The sequence below is a fragment of the Parasteatoda tepidariorum genome, chromosome 4 (assembly GCF_982258835.1).
Source record: "Parasteatoda tepidariorum strain Cologne lab strain chromosome 4, Ptep-v5.0, whole genome shotgun sequence".
In the NCBI taxonomy this organism is placed as follows: domain Eukaryota; kingdom Metazoa; phylum Arthropoda; class Arachnida; order Araneae; family Theridiidae; genus Parasteatoda; species Parasteatoda tepidariorum.
The window spans coordinates 44,189,340-44,201,684 of NC_141758.1; the positions used below are offsets into that span (position 1 = coordinate 44,189,340).

Here is a 12,345-nt window from a genome sequence, read left to right on the forward strand (position 1 = left end):
TATAATTTTAGTTAAGAACGAAAAAGCCCTAAAAATCTTCCCATTTAAAAATTATCGCTTTTTTTAAAAATGAAAATGGGAAAACAATAAAAGAAAAGTTGGGAACATAAATTTAATTTTCTAACAACAAAAGCTGAAATATTTTTTTAACCTCAAATATTATTCAGTTCAAAACTGACAAATTTATAGTGAATTTCTGTAACACTTTGGTAACAACTTTGGAAGCTTAAAGAACAAAATTCAAATATGCAGACGAATTCGTTTATAATAAGTAAGCAAGAGACGAAAGGACTCGCTTGTTAATATCCAAGTTGGCCGAAATTATCTAAAATAAAAGTTTTAGATTCATAATAATAAACTAAAATTGATTAAAAAGGGAGCATCTTTTATTATTTTCTTGCTTACAGAGGAGAAAATATGGGAGTTTTGTTTATAATTTAACTTCGCGCTTTCCTTGGCAATTTAAAACAATCTTAGTGAAGATACAGTATGAATACGAGGGTTGCTATTTATATTTCTGGCCTTGGCAACAGTAAGTGTTGCTAGGCGACCGCAGACGATTTTAATCGAAAGTTTGATATTTTTAAACATAAATTCAGCAGATGATTTACCATTATAGCTTCATTTGTGTTGTTGACAGTAAATTGAAAAGTTCTTCTCTTTCAAAAAATGGAATTGAATCGTGAACATTTTCGTGCCATTATTTTTCATAACTTTCGACGTGGATTGTCAAGACAAGAGTGCGTCGATGAACTTAATTCTTTATTCAGCGATAAAGCGCCATCCTACAGCACTGTAAAAAATTGGTTTAACGAATTTAATCGTGGTCAATGTTCGATCCAGGACGAATCCCGTGCAGGTCGTCCAAAATCCGTTGTTGTGCCAGAAAAGATCGATGCTGTGCGTGAACTGATAAAGCAAGATCGTCATGTGACATACCGTGAGATAGAGGCGTCTTTGGACATTAGTATGACTAGCATCAATAAAATATTGCATGAACATTTGAGCGTAAAAAAAATTTGTTCGCGTTGGATCCCGCATAATCTGACAAACGCTCAAAAAAAAGGCTCGTGTCGATTGGTGCAAGGAAATGTTGGAAAAATACGTTCAAGGTACATCAAAGGCTGTGTATAACATCTACACAGGTGACGAATCATGGATCTATGCATATGAGCCGGAAACAAATCAGCAATCAACTGTATGGGTCTTCCAAGACGAGGCAAAACCAACAAAAGTTGTTCGAGGAAGAAGCACATCGAAACAAATGATTGCCTGTTTCTTCGGCATTAACGGTCATGTGGCAACAGTGGCGTTAGAGCAACGCAGGACGGTCAATTCTGAATGGTACACGACCATTTGTTTGCCAGAAGTCATCGGAGAAATTCGAAAAAAGCAGAAGAACAGGCGAATCATTCTTCATCATGGCAATGCGAGCTCTCACACATCGACTCAAACAAAGGCATTTCTGACGGAGCGAAAGATCGAAATGATGGGTCATCCGCCGTACAGCCCTGATTTGGCACCCAATGACTTCTTCTTATTCCCACACATCAAAAATAAATTACGTGAACAACCATTTTCGACCCCCGAAGAAGCGGTTGATGCATTCAAAACGCATGTTTTGGAGTTACCTCAATCGGACTGGAAAAAGTGCTTTGAAAATTGGTTCAAACGCATGCAAAAGTGTATTGATCATCATGGAGAATATTTTAAAAAACAATAAAACCAATTTCGATCCTACATATTTGTTTTTTCATTATTAGGCCAGAAATATAAATAGCAACCCTCGTAACACCTCGAGTGCCATTAAAGCAAAAAACCATTTTAATGAAGCCTCCGTCCATATTTTCTTGGATGAGAATAGTATTGACGATTTCAGGAATTTTGCCAAAATCAGTAAAAACCATACACTAATTACATTAAATTTCTTAAATTTGTAGAAGCAAATTTTTCAAATTTACTGTCAGTCAGATATTATTTTGGGTTTGGATCAATGTATAATAGTGCATAAATGCTTCCCATTTTGAGCGTAATAAAATCAGAAATTCGATTAACTTATGTACAGTTAAAATACCTAGTTTTGTTGATATCTTAAAGCAAGTTTTAAAATCTATGAGCCAAAGCCACATTACTGACTGTTTAATAACTGTTGAGGATTTATAATAACAGATGGCGCTGAGCGCAAACAATTTTTTTATTATTTCTTCTCCACTTCTTAAGTTTCAGTTTTGGATTTAACCACTGAACCACAATGAAATAAAATCCTTTTTATTATTACAATTTGTGTAATTATTGTTGAATTCGAATCATGGTGCATCGGCCGGGAATAGGCCACCTGCATGAAATGTAAGTTAACATTTGTTTTGTTTTGGTCTCCCTTAAGTCGGTAATTTATTTTGATTTTTCATTGTATTAATTGTATTGTATTTATTATAGTAACGTGCGAGCTGTTTATAATGGATGATTTTGAAAAATTAAAGTCCAAAAGAGCAGTAATCAGACAGCTGATTACAAAATTAATAAATAAAATTGATAAATCGTTATTAGAAACACTTCCTGATTATCCTGATTTGTATGATTATCTAAATCAGTTAAATGAAAAAAAACGAAACTTTAAAGGCTCTTGATTTAAAAATTGAAAATTATTTTGATAAGAGCGAGGAATTAGAGAGTGAAATCATACAAAGTCAAGAGTATCAAGATCGAGTAGTGGCTTATAAAGGCAAAATTGAAAGATATTTACTGAAATGCCAGACTACAAGACAGGAAGTAACGCTTAATAGTGGCAACAATAATTTACAAGAAAATATAACTTATGGAAATATCTCGCACGTTGCTAACGTTAAATTACCTAAATTGGAGATAAACAAATATTTTGGTGATGCCTGTGAGTGGCACAGTTTTTGGAATAGCTATAACATAGCTATACATAGTAATGAGAGTCTTAAAAAAATTGATAAATTTAATTATCTTAAGATGTATTTAGGGGGAGTTGCTTTGAGTGCAATTTCTGGATTCTCATTAACTGAAAGTAATTATGATTCTTCTATTAAGTTGCTAACCGAAAGATTTGGTAGGCAAGATTTAATTATTAGTAGTCATATGAATAAACTTTTATCAATTAATTCTGTAAGAAATTCATATGATATTAAAGCTCTACGTAAATTCTATGACGAATGTGAAATCCACATTCGCAGTTTGCAATCAATGAATGTAACAAAAGGTAGTTATGGTAATTTACTCTGTCCTGTTATTTTACAAAAGCTACCAGAGGATTTAAATTTAGATTATAATAAAAATAGAAAATCAAGTGTAGATTTTGACATTGATGAATTAATTTCATTTATTAGAAAAGAGGTAGAATGTAGAGAAGCCTCACATGTGTTGTCTAATAGTTCTAAAAAACAAAGTGTTCATTTTGAAACACAGCAACGGTCGGAGAGCCATAGTAAACATAATTATAATCGAAAGTTCTCATCTTCCTCAGCATTAGTTTCGGCATCTAACAACATATTTTGTTTGTTTTGTAATTCCAAAAATCACGAATCGAAAGATTGTTCTCTGACCATCGAAGAAAAAAAACAAACGCTGAAAGATCAATTTCGCTGTTTCCGGTGCTTAAAGAAATATCACACATCCAAAAAATGTTGGAATAAATGTATTTGCATATTATGTAAGAAACCGCATAGCGAATTAATTTGTGATAAATCAGCAATAAATAATGAGTCGAAAGAGAAAAACGATACTTTGGCATCCGTTACCGCTTCATGTGTTTCGAAACGAAAACAAAATGAAATGATCTATTTACAGACTTCTTTAGCGTATTTGATTTATGGTAATGTAAAGAAGTTGGTTAGAATTTTATTTGACTCTGGTAGCCATCGCAGTTTTTTGAGACGGGATATTTGTAATGAGTTGAACCTCAGGACCATTAAAACTGAACGGTTGCATGTTTTCGGTTTTGGAGAAAAAATTTCCAAGGGGTGTTCTTATGATTTAGTGAAAGTGAATCTTCAGAACAAAAACGATAAAAAATTAAATGTTTGCATTGAAGCATTTGTAGTAGAAAAAATAACGTGTGGGAAAATAGCCGCACCCCATGAGAAAATTAAACAATTAGCAAGGAAAAATAATATTTTTCTTTCGGATACCGGAAAAATTGCTGATATAGACATTTTGATCGGCGCCGATTTCCTGCATGACGTAATTTCTGATACGTCTTTGAGGCTGGGAAAAGGGCTCGTTGCAACCGATAGTTTATTTGGTTTTGTGGTTCAAGGGAGATTCATGAATAATTGCCAATTAAGTAGGATTGTAAACAATACTATAATATCTGATGTTGATTATTCTTTGTTTTGGAACCTTGAAGGATTAGGAATAAATACTATGAATGAAGAAAATGTTGATAATAAAAGTGAATTGTTAAAAGGTTTTAATTCTGATTTGCATTTTGAAAATAATAGGTATAGTGTACGACTTCTCTGGAGACCAAATACAAAACATTTGTTAAATGATAACTTTGAGCTGACTTCAGAGAGGTTTGACAAATTAAAAGGGAGATTTAAAAATGATAAATCCTTGTTTGAAGAATATAAAAAAGTTATAAAAACTTACGAAAATGAAGGGATAATTGAGAAAGTTAAAAACACTGATCCCCAAAATTATAAACAATGTTATTTACCTCATAGGGCGGTTATAAGAAACGATAAACTAACTAGCAAATTAAGGATAGTATTTGACGGTTCCGCGCATAAAAAAAATGAATTGTCTCTTAACGATTGTTTGTATATTGGGCCAAATTTATACCCAGATATATGTGAACATATGCTAGCGTTTCGGGAAAACAAGATTGCTTTTATAGGGGACGTGCAACAAGCTTTCTTACAAATAGGGATTAATGTAGAAGATCGAGATGTCACAAGATTTCTTTGGTCAGATGACCCCGATAATGATTCGTCTACAGTAATTTATAGATTTTGCCGCGTGCTATTTGGTATTAACTGTAGCCCTTTTCTCTTAGCGGCTACTATTAAAGAGCATATTAAAAAGTTTGCAAAATCAAAGCCTCTTGCGTATGAATTACTAAATGAAAGGGTATATGTCGATGACGTCATAGGGGGAAGTGACAGTACAGATACAGCATTTCAAATAAGTTCTGATTGTGTTGAAATATTTCGGGATGCGGGCATGGTATTGAGAAAGTTTCAAACAAATGATAAAAATTTACACGAATTATGGAAGAATGCAGGTATAGATGTTCAGAATGAAAAGGAATCGTTAGGTCAATCAGGCTTTCCATTTAAAGTTTTGGGAGTTTGTTGGGATCCTGAAAGAGATGTATTTTACTTTGAGTCCAAATATCTGTTAAAATTGATAGACACAGGGCAAATAACAAAACGATTTATTTTGAAAATCATTGGGCGTATTTTTGATCCAGTAGGATTTTTGAGACCCTTTACAATGCTTCTAAAATCTCTAGTTCAAAGCATTTGGAAAAGCGGATTGGAGTGGGATCAAGAGCTACCCTTAGATATGGAAAATCAGTGGCGCGAAATATGTAAACAATTCGGTGAACTTAATGATTTGAAAATACCGCGTTATTATTTTTTCGAAGCAGGTAACAAAGAAATTATGAGTTCACAGTTGCATATCTTCTCTGACGCCAGCTTAAAGGGTTATGGTACAGTTGCCTATATCAGATCAGAAACTAGTGATGGGCATATTTCTACATGTTTTGTTTCAGCTAAAAGTAGAATTGCTCCCCTCAAAATGATTACATTACCACGACTTGAGCTACTAGGTGCCCTCCTCTCTGCTAGATTATTTCGAACTATTACTAGAGCCATAAAAATTCCGTGTGACAGTTTCTTTTGGTGCGATTCCTCTATTGTGTGTTGCTGGATAAAAACTCCTGCCATTCGTTTTAAACAATTTGTGTGTAACCGATTGGAAGAAATTCAAGAGATTACTCAACCTAAGGACTGGTTCCACTGCCCCGGAATTGACAATCCTGCCGATCTTATTAGTAGAGGTGCTTCCATGAGTATATTGAAGAATTCCGACATTTGGTGGAAGGGGCCACCTTGGTTGTCGCTTCCGACCGAAATGTGGCCAGAATTGAAACTCTTCAAAGAAAATGATGAACAAATTGAGTATCGTAAAAATGAAATCACCGTTATGAAATGAGTAGATGGTGAAGAACTTGAGTTGATAAATATCGCTAACTTTAGCAACCTCGAAAAAGTTGTTAGAATCATAGCGTGGGTAGTGCGATATTTGAACTGTTTAAAGAAAGTAAAGCCGAATATGGACACTTTGACTGCAGAAGAGCTCCGAAATTCTGAAGATATACTAGTAAAGCTTACTCAAGCAAAATTCTTCGAAAGTGAGATACGAACTCTCCAATCTAGTTTGCCTATTCCAGCTTCTTCTACTATTTTCAATTTAGCTCCTTATCTTGATGAAAAAGGTATCCTGAGAATTACAGGAAGATTGGGCGAAGGAGATTATTCTTTTGATGAGAAAAAGCCTATAATCATACCAAGACAGTCTAAATTTACAGAGTTGCTTGTCAAGCGAGAACACGAAAATGTATTTCATTCTGGAGTAGAGAGCACTCTAGTACAAATTCGAAGAAGATTTTGGGTGCCTAAAGGAAGACAATTAGTAAAAAAGGTTGTCTCGAAATGTTTGATTTGTCGCAGATACACAGCCACATAGAGAATCCACCAAAAACATTCTTATAAAAAGAAAAGAATATCAAGCTACATTATTGGCTAATTTATGGAAGCGCTGGAAGGAGCGCTATTTGTTTAATTTGAGATCTGCACACAACTTTACTTCTCCTAACCAAACAAAATGTTTGAAAGTGGGAGATGTGGTTATGATGGAGGGCACCACAAAATCAAAACTATTATGGGACATAGGTATTATAACTAAAGTATTTCAAGGGCGTGATGGACTTGTAAGATCTTGCCTTATTCGCAAATCCAACTGCGAATATAAACGCCCAGTACAACTTATTTATCCTTTAGAACTCAATGACTGAAATGAACAATGATAAACTTTAATAGTTTATGTTTTTTTTTTATTATTTTCTTTCAAGTGAATATTTGCATCTCATTTCAAGTTTATTTGCATTTAAATGTTATTTGTTTAATATGTTTATGTTATTTTTGTCTAATTTTTATGTTTAAAATTTTAGTGAACTCGGAGGAGTTCAAGTGGGGAGTGTTGAGGATTTATAATAACAGATGGCGCTGAGCGCAAACAATTTTTTTATTATTTCTTCTCCACTTCTTAAGTTTCAGTTTTGGATTTAACCACTGAACCACAATGAAATAAAATCCTTTTTATTATTACAATTTGTGTAATTATTGTTGAATTCGAATCAATAACTATTTAGTATTAAGTGTTCATTTATTTTTATTTTGTACAGAATTGAACTCTTGAAAATGTTTAGTCACATTATCCTAGATTTCAAACACCCCAAATATGTACATTTTATTTTTTGGCCCATGTAGTCTTTTTTAAATTTTAATTAATCAGACTTCCATGAAATATGGTCTGTTTGTAAAAAAATCTCTAATATATCAATAAATTTTATTTTCCCACTTTTTATATCTAGTACGTTTGAAGAGATGTGTAATTTCTTTTTCTTCCAAAAGTGGAAAGGGGAAAAAATAATAACGAGTTATTCTATCCACTAATTGTAACATAATTTTTTTTTTCTTTTTGGACAATTTGAACTATAGGATTTTTTTTAAAAAAAGCTTCGAAAGGGAACAGTTTTCACAGACAGTCAAAATTGCGTGCTTTTAATTTTTTTAAAAAAATTTTAACAAAATTTTTTTGATTGAACAATATAAAAAATTTCTCGTTAAAACCGAGTTCTGCTTTTAACATTAAACCACCCTTTCATTGAAAATGTCCTGGATAACCCTGGTTCTCGTTACATGAGGGTTCGCAATAAACGAGTGAGATCATATATTACTTAAAATCCAGAGCTAAAACAAAATCATTAACAGTTGACCTGCCATTCACACACTAGCAGATGAAAAAAATGATTCATCTCATTAATGAAGAAGAAGAGCATAGCACTGACACTGCTATTCATTCATGCATATTTTGAAGGTTAACATGATCGTCGTGAATGATGAAATGGTTCATAAGGTACACGTTCACTTACTTAAGAAGGCTGAAAGGTCAAAAGATACTATAATCCTTATTACAAATTGTAACTTCTGACCCTGGCCTTCAATCGCTATAGAAGATTCATTTTCTTTAAGATTGATTGCATCATGCTTTTAACACACACAACGTTAAAAGTATAATGCAATTCAATTTCAGGCTTAGATTTTTTTTTAAAATATAAATTAGAGTAGTTTTTATTTGCTTTCTCTTTGATCAGGGAAAAAAAATATTTAAAAAAAAATATAAATTTTGGCAGTTAACAGAATCATTGAATTTTAACCAAACTGTGCGATAAAAATACATTAGGTAAAATCTTTGATATCGTTCTTAGTTTTCTATCAAATAATCCAAACTAATTCATGATTCCTACTTAATTTAAGAAATATAATTCTTAGAATTTTCTAGGTATTTCAGGAAAACTTCGCACAATTGCCGAACCTATATTTACCTGCAAAAAAATTTCATTCGATAAACACATTTCCTAATTGCTAAGACAAATATTCAATTTTGTAACAGGTCTGTATCCCTACATGAACACTTCGTGTAAAAATTCTATAAAATTTTGGAACTTTTACAGGGAATCTCATTGTCTTTACTTGAATCTCAATGCTTGATTACTGTTACCGACAGAACCTGAAAGATTGGCCATTTTCAAGGCATATCACAAGAATTTTCCAAGATTGTGAAGGAAAAAAATCAATAATGATTTCAGTTTTCTTTTATTTTTCCTGACTCGTGGGAATTCCGTAATTTGTTAAGTTAATAACGCACTGATTAACATTTGAAATATTAGGTTCCTTAATATTTTGTCCAAAAGTTTTTTTTAATTTTTTTTTAAATCATTAGCTAAAGAAATTGTTTATTTTCCTCAGTTGGGTATTTTTGTAAGTTACACAAAATTTGGAAGGCAAAACACTCGAATTTGAAAATAGTACCTAAGCTTAAAATAAAGCAATTTTAACAGCTAATGATGTTCATTGCTTGCCGAAAAGTAGAAATTGGCATCATATTCCTATTTTTTATTTACATAATTGAATTTAAAAACTCGTGTTTCGAAAAAATGTAAATTTTCACGACAAAAACTCTCCGCTCTCCATTAAAATATCAAAATTTACTATAAAATACTTTCAAACTTTTATTCACACATATTTACAAGATGTTTTTCAAAATTAAATGCATAAAGACTGCACAGAAAATCCATACCGGTTAATTCATATTTCAAATAACGTAAACATGAACTCTACATTCAACCAAAATAATTAGTCAATTAAAATAAATAGAGTTAAGTGCAGGTACAGTTTTGATTTAATGCATAGAGAATTCATATAAGTTCTTTGAAATAACATAACTAAAATATAAATCCTAAATTCAATCCAGAATAATGGGTATAAAAGGAACTATTGTCACGTGCAGAAAAAGATTAGGTTTAATGCTTAGAAAATTCATATAAGTTCTTTGAAATAACGTAGCTGAAATATAAACCTTAAATTCAATCTAAAATAATAGGTATAAAAGGAACTATTGTCATGTGCAGAGAAAGATTAGGTTCAATGCTTAGAAAATTCGTTCATAAAAATTAAAGCTTTTAAAAATTCTTTAAAATTAATCTAGAATGATTAACAGTAGATTGATATTAACAGTCAAGGGTGATTAACAGTTTAAAAAATACTAATATCATGTGTGGAAAGTATTTTGATTTAATGTATAGATAAACAGCCCACTGATTTCAAGAATAAATGACAGCAAGAATAGATGACTGTCTTCGGAAAAGCATACTCTCATAAATTGACATGAAGTTAGAGCATTTTGAAAAGTCGAAACAGACAGAAAGGTGTATGTTGCAAGCATTTTACCTTCTACATCATGTTTGTGTAGATCCACTTTCCCCTGGGAAGGGGAAAAAATGGAAAACAAATATAAATTATACAGCAAAAAAGATCTAAGAATAGTTTTTCTCCCTCTTTCTCTATTATTCACCTTGGGATTTGAGAAAAGAATTTTCACTACGGCCCTGACCTGCTCAAAAATGGTCCAAGATCTGATATTTTAAGGGGACTCTTCAAGTCAATTAGCTATTTTTTTTAAAAAAAGAAATAACTGTTAATAAAAGAAAAAAACTTTTTTTTCAGTACCTTGATCTATTAAGAAAAGATAACGTCAAATAAAAAAAACTTTTTTTCTATCACTATTTCGGCAATGTCACGTCACCAGCAGAAATTACAATTCATTGTATAGCTTAAGGTCTTTCTAATAAATAAGAACAAAACTATTTTTTATCAGTTTAAATTAAATATAAAGATATTTCAGACATAGATATAATGTACAAAAACTTTACATATTTACAATATTTTATTTTTTATTTACTTTTGACTAAAATGTTTAATTAGCATTAGTCACATGCTAGGCGAACAGAGGAATTGCCAATTCGTATTCATAGAATCACTCACATAAAACAAACACTAACACAAGAAAATTTTAATTATAAATAATGAGAATTCGACTTCCAGTATATCTGCAGTGCATGCGATTGGGAAAAAGTGTTTGCCTAAATTTTTAACATTGCTTTCTCTAAAACTATTAAAGTTGAAATAAATATCGAAATACGGCATCTAATTATCCCTCTCCTTTCATATTTTTATGCAAAGTAAGAACGAAAGCAATTCTATCTATCATGTATTTTTCATGAAGAATACTGAACTTCAAAATACTTTTTTACACATCTCTCATTAATGGCACTAGTATTTTCACATCTGAAATAAAATAAAAAAAATTCCATTTGCCATATATCTAGGATTTTTTTTATATTTTTAAATATCTTAGCTTGTTTACAAGTCAGCTAAATTTAAATTGGTAAAGAAAGGTTTATGAAAATTATATATATATATATATATATATATATATATATATATATATATATATATATATATATATATATATATATATATATATATATATATATATATATGGGTCATTCTCACGAAAACTGTCATTTTTCAGTTCATAAAATCCCGAAAAAGTAAAGTGAATAAAAAGCTCTGAAACTTTTTATATTAATAGAAATATGTAATGGCATTATAAAGAAAGTATATATCCTATAAAATATACTTAATATTTAAATTAATTAATTTTTTAAATAATTAATTTATAATTAATTAATTTATAATAATTAATTAATTAATTTAATAAATTAATTTATTAATTTATTTTTCAAATTAATTAATAAGTAAATTTATTATTTTCACTATTTAAAAAGTGAGGGAATGACACTAATAGTGAGGGAATGATATTTTATTTTAATACATGTTTTTATCTAAGTTACATTTACCTAAAGTTTGAAAATGATAACATACTAAGTATATCTAATATTTATTATAATTTACTCTTATATATTTAATAGTTTTTACAGGTTTGGGAAATAAAATTGGCTGGCACGATTGAACAAAAAAAAATTTAATAATATACTCATCTTGAATCATTCCCCCACTTCAGCGTCATTCCCTCACTTTATACACTAGTGAGGGAATGACGAATTCAATAAAATTTAAAAATAACAGTTAGGCCTAATTAATTTCTGAAGTCAATCACATACAATTATATTCATACAAGAAAGCAACATATAATTATCCACTTTCTCGATGAAGTTGTATTTTATTTTACTCTAAAAAATGACATGAGGGAATGACAAATGTAAAAAATTTTACCTGATTTGATTCATTCAAATTTATTCCACACCAAGGCTTCTTTAAGTTGAAGATGGAAACATACTGCAATTTTGTTCTATGATGCCAGTTGTTAACTTCTGAAGTTTTTATTAAAATATTTTTATTCTAAGAAGATTGCAGGTGATAAGAACATTGTTGTGAGGGAATGACGCGAAACACTGGGGACAAAGTTTAAAATAGTGCTGTGTTAATATTTTTATCAGAAATTAAATTTAAAATTGATTTTCTGAATTCTATATTTTAGTATTCTGAAATAAAAAACACGAATTTGTAAAATTTTTTTTTTTATTTCAGTAACAATTTTTTTCTTTTTTTAAATCAGCAGTGGGGACAAGTGAGGGAATGACATATTGGTATATTTTAATTACCTAAAATAAATAAAAAATAAAAATTGATAATTTTATTTTTATTCTTTTGTTAGCTTGCATTC

The 12,345-nt window shown here is 30.6% G+C and overlaps 1 protein-coding gene across 1 annotated transcript in view; it reads right to left on the reverse strand.

The window, feature by feature from the left end:
• Positions 1-12,345, reverse strand: part of spt4 (Transcription elongation factor subunit spt4) — a 43,830-nt gene that overhangs the window by 14,889 nt on the left and 16,596 nt on the right. The gene's annotated exons all lie outside the window — the stretch shown is intronic.